Source organism: Lygodium microphyllum, chromosome 1, assembly GCF_053477565.2.
Source record: "Lygodium microphyllum isolate KBCC chromosome 1, Lygodium_microphyllum_v1.1.10, whole genome shotgun sequence".
NCBI lineage: Eukaryota > Viridiplantae > Streptophyta > Polypodiopsida > Schizaeales > Lygodiaceae > Lygodium > Lygodium microphyllum.
Genome location: NC_141135.1, coordinates 26,959,261 through 26,965,361, shown reverse-complemented (window position 1 = coordinate 26,965,361; position 6,101 = coordinate 26,959,261).

The window sequence follows — 6,101 nt, the reverse complement described above, 5'->3', positions numbered from 1 at the left end:
CAAATAGCAGAGTTGATAGCCCTACACATGATAGCCAACTTTAAAGCTGTAGAGATGAAAAAGGTTGAAAATCATACATATGTAATATCTCAAGATAATATTTTGGAGGTCTTGTTCTTCTAACAACCCTTTATTTAAGTTTTACTATTTTCTTAGGTTTCAATGAGGTGAGTTTTGACTGAAATTGCTCTTCCCCTCCTTGCGGTTTAGTATATGAGCATTTGGTTGAGCTGGGTCGATTAATGACCTCAACACTTGATGAAGAGTCTGTGGATATTTCAATCACATCATTATTCATAGGGCAGTAGTACTGATGTCAGTAAATGCATTTTTAGTGCTTAGAAGCACTCATCTCAAGATTGAGATGTTTAGGTATTACCTTGTCAAGCTTGGTGAGACACTTGACTTATTATCGATATGGAAGTCACGCTTCTCAAAGAGCTTACGATGTCCCCCGAGTGTTGGTGCTACTCACAAACCAGGAACACACTTCACAGCATATGCTTTAGTGATTAGAATCATTGTTAATGATTACGAATTGAAAAATTTGAAAAGTGGAAAAGCTTGAAGCTTTCTGGCTATGGCTGCCAGAAACCCATAGTTAGGGTTTTGTTGATAGCAGCCAAGAGAGGAGGAATTTTTCCAAACCCCTTTAGAGGGAGATGGCCCACTGGGGGGCTATGAAAGCCCTGTGGTGGCTCCCATGATTGCACCATCACTAACAAGCACAAAGCACTTGAATAGCATGCTATCAAAACTGCACCAAATCCGCAATTTGTACAATGCTTCCCTCCATGATGCTTAATGTCGGCCTCTGATGTGCCACATGAGGAGAATATCTCTAGAAGAAGTCAGGAGAGCTGAAATGATCTTCTTTGCTCTCTCCAGGTCCTCCAATAGAGGTGGGTCAAACTTGCTATGGTGGAAGTGAGGGTAAATGAGAAGACAAGGTTTCTTATTGTGCACTTAAGTGTGTATAGAAGCTGAGGCAAGCTAAGGATCAGAGAAGGATCTGATACCATGTGGTAAATCAGAGTTGGAAGCATGAGAGAGTGTGCACAAGAGGGAGAGAGAGAGCTCAAGTACAAGAATAAGACCTTGCTTAGTAAGTTTTTCAAAGGTACAAATAGTAAACTCTCCTCAACTGTGAGTGTGTACTTTAGGAGAGACGATATAGGTGACACCGCTCAAAGATTGCTTGGAGTTTGTCTAGGTGTTCCATCCAGGTTGAGTGAACACAAAGGTCATCAACAAAGACTTCCAACTCTTTGCAAAGCATGTCTTTAAATATGGTGCACGTGAGGCATTGGAAAGTGGCAGGGGCATTAGTCAACTCGAAAGGCATGACTATGTAAGCAAAGACGCCCCACTTAGTGGCAAAGGCTGTCGACAGAATGCACTTGCACCTGATTGTATCATGAGAAGCCATCCAGAAAACTGTAGGCCTCCTTGCTCGCCACTCTTTCAAGCACGTGCTTGATGTATGGCAATGGGTAATTGCCCCTCTTAGTAGCAGCATTCACCTTTATGTAATTGATGCACACTCTGATTTTTTTTTTCTTCATCACGATGACTATGGGTGCTATCATGTGGAGAAGTTAGGGTTAGGGTTTCCCCTTGCTCCCCTGTCCTTCAGTCCATTTACACCTAGCTACCCTTATCCTCTCCAGTGTAAGGAGAGTTCACATGCTTACTTCTTCTCAACAAATAGTAGGGTCCTAAGACCTAACAACCAATGGAACCCTCATGCTCCAAAACTTAAGACAAGACATACACATATAAACACAAGAGGTAGGGTTAGAAACAATTGGTCTATTTAGTTGGTGGTCAATGTGGACAGTCATTGATATGCGAGGTGTTGAAGTCGACTGCAAGAGGTACCATAGATAATCACATCATGCTTTAATTAGGGTAGGGACCATGAATCAGCACCCAAGGAGGTAGCATTATTGATGAAGATCCATGAAGTTGTCGATGACGAAGAATACAACACTCAGCTTAACAGCCACTCATGTGAAAATGATAAAGCAATATCTCACCCTGTAGCTCATGATAATTGAAGAGAAATGAAGGAAGCCCTTATCTCACACCCGATTTAGAAATCAACAAGAGGAATGGCTCAGAGGGAGTTTGTGAGTGTGTAAAATTAATGGTGCATTAGTGCATATCAACCCATTTAGCATAGATGCAAGAAGTAAGGTCAAGGAGCCCTATAGTGCAAGTGCACAAAAGAGAGTGGCATGTCCTGATGTGGTTACTACATAGGCCCATCCCATGTGTGCAAAGGAAAACAAAAACGTAATTGATCACTAGTATCCAAATGTCCCTCAATTCTTGCCTCTCAATTGTTTGAAAGAAAAAATACTCATGCTCAATCCCCCCTCTGTATAACATTGTGTTAATAGATATGGGAGGGTGACCCAATTTCTCATACCCATTGATGTAATCCTCACTGCCACTTGTACAAAGAGTTTATATGCCTTGTGCGCAATTGATGATGCAATCACACATCTTGCCCTATGCCAACATACAATGTGAGAAGAAAGGCCACAGAGTCTTATATGTTGGGAAATAGGTCAAATGATGGTTGCTACATGATGAGGAGGAGACTTATATCCCATAAGCATAGTGAGGTGAGTGGAGAAGATGAAAATCTATAAAGGCATGTGCTTGGTTCACTTTTCAAAAAAATGCTATTTGTACCTTGTACTTCATTATGTGTCTCTATCATGGTCAACTCAAGATTGTGTTTATGAGTCCAAGCCTACATCTTGGAACCTAATTCACTTGAGCAATAGTTTGTCTTCTTGTCGATGTCGCTATGAGTCTTGTTACACTGACTTCCATCCTCCATAGTCAGCATTATGCTCTAGATCCATGTTTCCCCACATGGTATCAAATCTAATCAAGCATGGCTTAGCTTCCTTCTCTACTCTTCCAGCTTCTCCTCATCTACCCCTAGCTTAGTTCAAGTGCTTGACCCCATTTCTTCACTTGAACTTCATACTCACTGTTTGGCAGCCATGGCCAAACAACACATACCTCTATTGGAGCTCTTCAATCTTCTCATTTAAGCCATATCATTACAAACCTTCTATTAGACATTTCTTCCTCTACTCAGACGCATCACTGCAACGCGTCAGAGCTGAGATTGCACACTCCAGCAACCGACATTGCAAAAATTGAAATTCATTACCAAAAATAGACATTTTTGCTATCGTATGGCCCGTTCTGCCTCTACAAGCTACCGATCACCCTGTGACCATAGGGCTTTGTAGGTTTCCCTATAAGATCTCTCCTCATGTAAAATCTTGTGCAATGATTGCGTCTACGGGCTATACGAGAAGAAAAACCAATCAACCTGATAAAACCCTACTTTGGCAGCCATAACCATTTTCATCAAAGCTCATAAATCCCTTCATTTTCTCACCCCTCTCAGTGTATTCAAGTGTTTGATAGTGTGATCTAAGTCTTCAACTAATTCCTAGCACTTCAAATCAATAATAAGGGGATATATCAAATAGAAAAAGCTACAAACAAAGTATCTCTCGATATTATTCTTCACTGCCAATGCTTGTGTTTGTTGACACATCAAATCAGCTCAATCCTACCTATCTCTAAAAGTCTTTAGTACTAATTTATTGCTATACCTTTAGGGTATTCCTTGCTCAATGTCAAGGAAATACTCTTGAATTTTAGGATAGCATCTTGAAATTGCTTCCATTGCTCAATGGTTCATTGGGAAAAGCCTTGTTAATCAAATTTCTTGTAAGCATCAGTATCTTTATAAAAGGATAGACACTGCTCAAGTATTCTCATGGTAAGACCTCCTTAAAAATGGTTGAACTTGAGCAAATAGAAAAGTTTAATGGGGAAGGCTTTCATGCCTGGAAAGGAAAGACCATGTACCACCTCATGCACAAAGACTTGTGGGACTTGTTTGAAGATGAGGAAGAAGATGCAAATGACAAGAAGGAAGATGCTAAAGATGAAGGTGTTGCAGAAGTGTAGCCTAAGACAAAGGCATGGAAAAAGATGAGCCAAAAAGCTCTAGGTATTATTTCCTAGGGTCTATCAGATGATGTATTACACTAAATGTCTGACATCAGGGATGCAAAGAAGGCACGGGAAGAGCTTGATAGGATATTTGGTACACAAGCAAGGAACTCAAAGGTAAAATTACTCATACAGTTTTATAAGTTGGATTTTAAAGACAATTCTTCTATGACTGTACACATCAATAAGTTCAAGAGCCTTAAAACTCAGCTTGCAACTCTTAAAAAGAACATTGATGAGAGGATGAGACAATAGCAGTGCTACTTGCTAGTGTGTGTTAATCATGAACCACATGAGAATCTTATGTCCACACTAAGTAATGTTCCTAGTCTCTCACTCAAAAACATTGAACACTCATTGCTTGATGGAGAAATAAAATTTAAAAGCAAGGATGTAAAAGAAACCAGCTCAAGGGATAACCTCTTGTACACCAAGGGTATTTATGCACCAAAAGGACATGGTCAAGGATTCACCACAAACAACAACAAGGAACGAATTATTTGTTATTACTGTGGCAATACTCGCCAAGTGAATGTTTCCACAAGAAGAGAAGACAATAGATGCAAGATGATTGCCATCAAGGTCAGTTTATGAATGAAGGATAAGAAGAAGAAGATGTTTCCGCCACCATCAAAAACTCAGACAGATTATTCTAAAGAAAATTTCATTGTATCTTTCCCATATTAGATCATGTTTTTCCCATTGGATGTTTTCTTTCCCTTAGTGGATTTGTATTGAAAAAAAAATCATTGCCAAAAATGTAAAATTTCAAGCTTGACTTGACTAGGCTGCCCATGACCTAGTCTCCTAGGCCATGTCATCATGTAGGAGGGGGAAAAGCCAGCAAGTGTAGGAATTCATCATTTGAGGGGGGTATTGGAAAATAGGTCAAATGATGTATGCTACATGATGAGGAGACTTGTATCCCATAAGCATAGCGAGGAGAGTGGAGAAGCTGAAAACCTATAAAGGCATGTACTTGGTTCACTTTTCAAAAAAATGCTATTTGTACCTTTTACTTCATTCTATGTCTCTGTTCATGGTCATCTCAAGATTGTGTTTATGAGTCCAAGCCTACATCTTGGAACCTAATTCACTTGAGCAATATTTTTTCTTCTTATAGATGTTGCTATCAGTCTTATTATCATATAGTGTCGTGAATAGGAACAGGTTGTGCTTGGTGCATTGAGAGGCCCAACCCCATGCAATGCTCCATTCAGACATCTCACCTCTCATTTGAATTAAAGGAAACAAGACTTACTGCACCCTCTGTCTCATGCTATGTTGATGAATACAAAGAGCAACCCATACTCATATTCCCATTTGGTTAGGATGAACACTCATGTTACTCAAAGGGGTTTCCATGGATATCAACTTGGGCTATTTGATGATAATGAACAATGTCTACTGATGAAGACAAGTACCCAAGGAGGTAACTGGTATATTAGGAACCTGGTTTGAATATAGCTACTTTTGTTTGTTGCTGAAGAAGTCAGACACTTTGCAAAGTTACAAGACACAAGGCACCAAGTGAGGTGGCTTTGGGATTGTATCCTGGAGAGTTTGATTGATGAGTTAGCTAATCTAGACTATAGGGTGGTACATCCTTTTCTATAGCCCACCATCTAGGGGTGTTACTATCCTTTCTTGGAATGAGGCATATAATGATAGGAAACTTCTTCATTTTCTCCCATAATATTTTATTTTATTTTATTTTATTTTCTTATTGTAGGTCTAGCCTTTGGGTTAGACAAAGTAGTTAAAGCTAGAAGCAACTCAAGGCACACCGCATTGAGTTGTGGGGCAAGGAAGCTATCAAGGACTCCTATTTTGGGTCCGAGGGCCATGGAAGTAGCACTTGGCTAGAGGTAGAGAATATTCCTTGCCCAATTAGTGGAGATGCACAAGGAAGGTCAAAAGACACATATGGACATGGAATGTCAACAAACACGTGTGCATATGGAAGGTCAATAGACACATGTGTACATGGAAGGTCAACATACACATGTACACATGGAAGGTCAACTGACACATGTGCATATGAA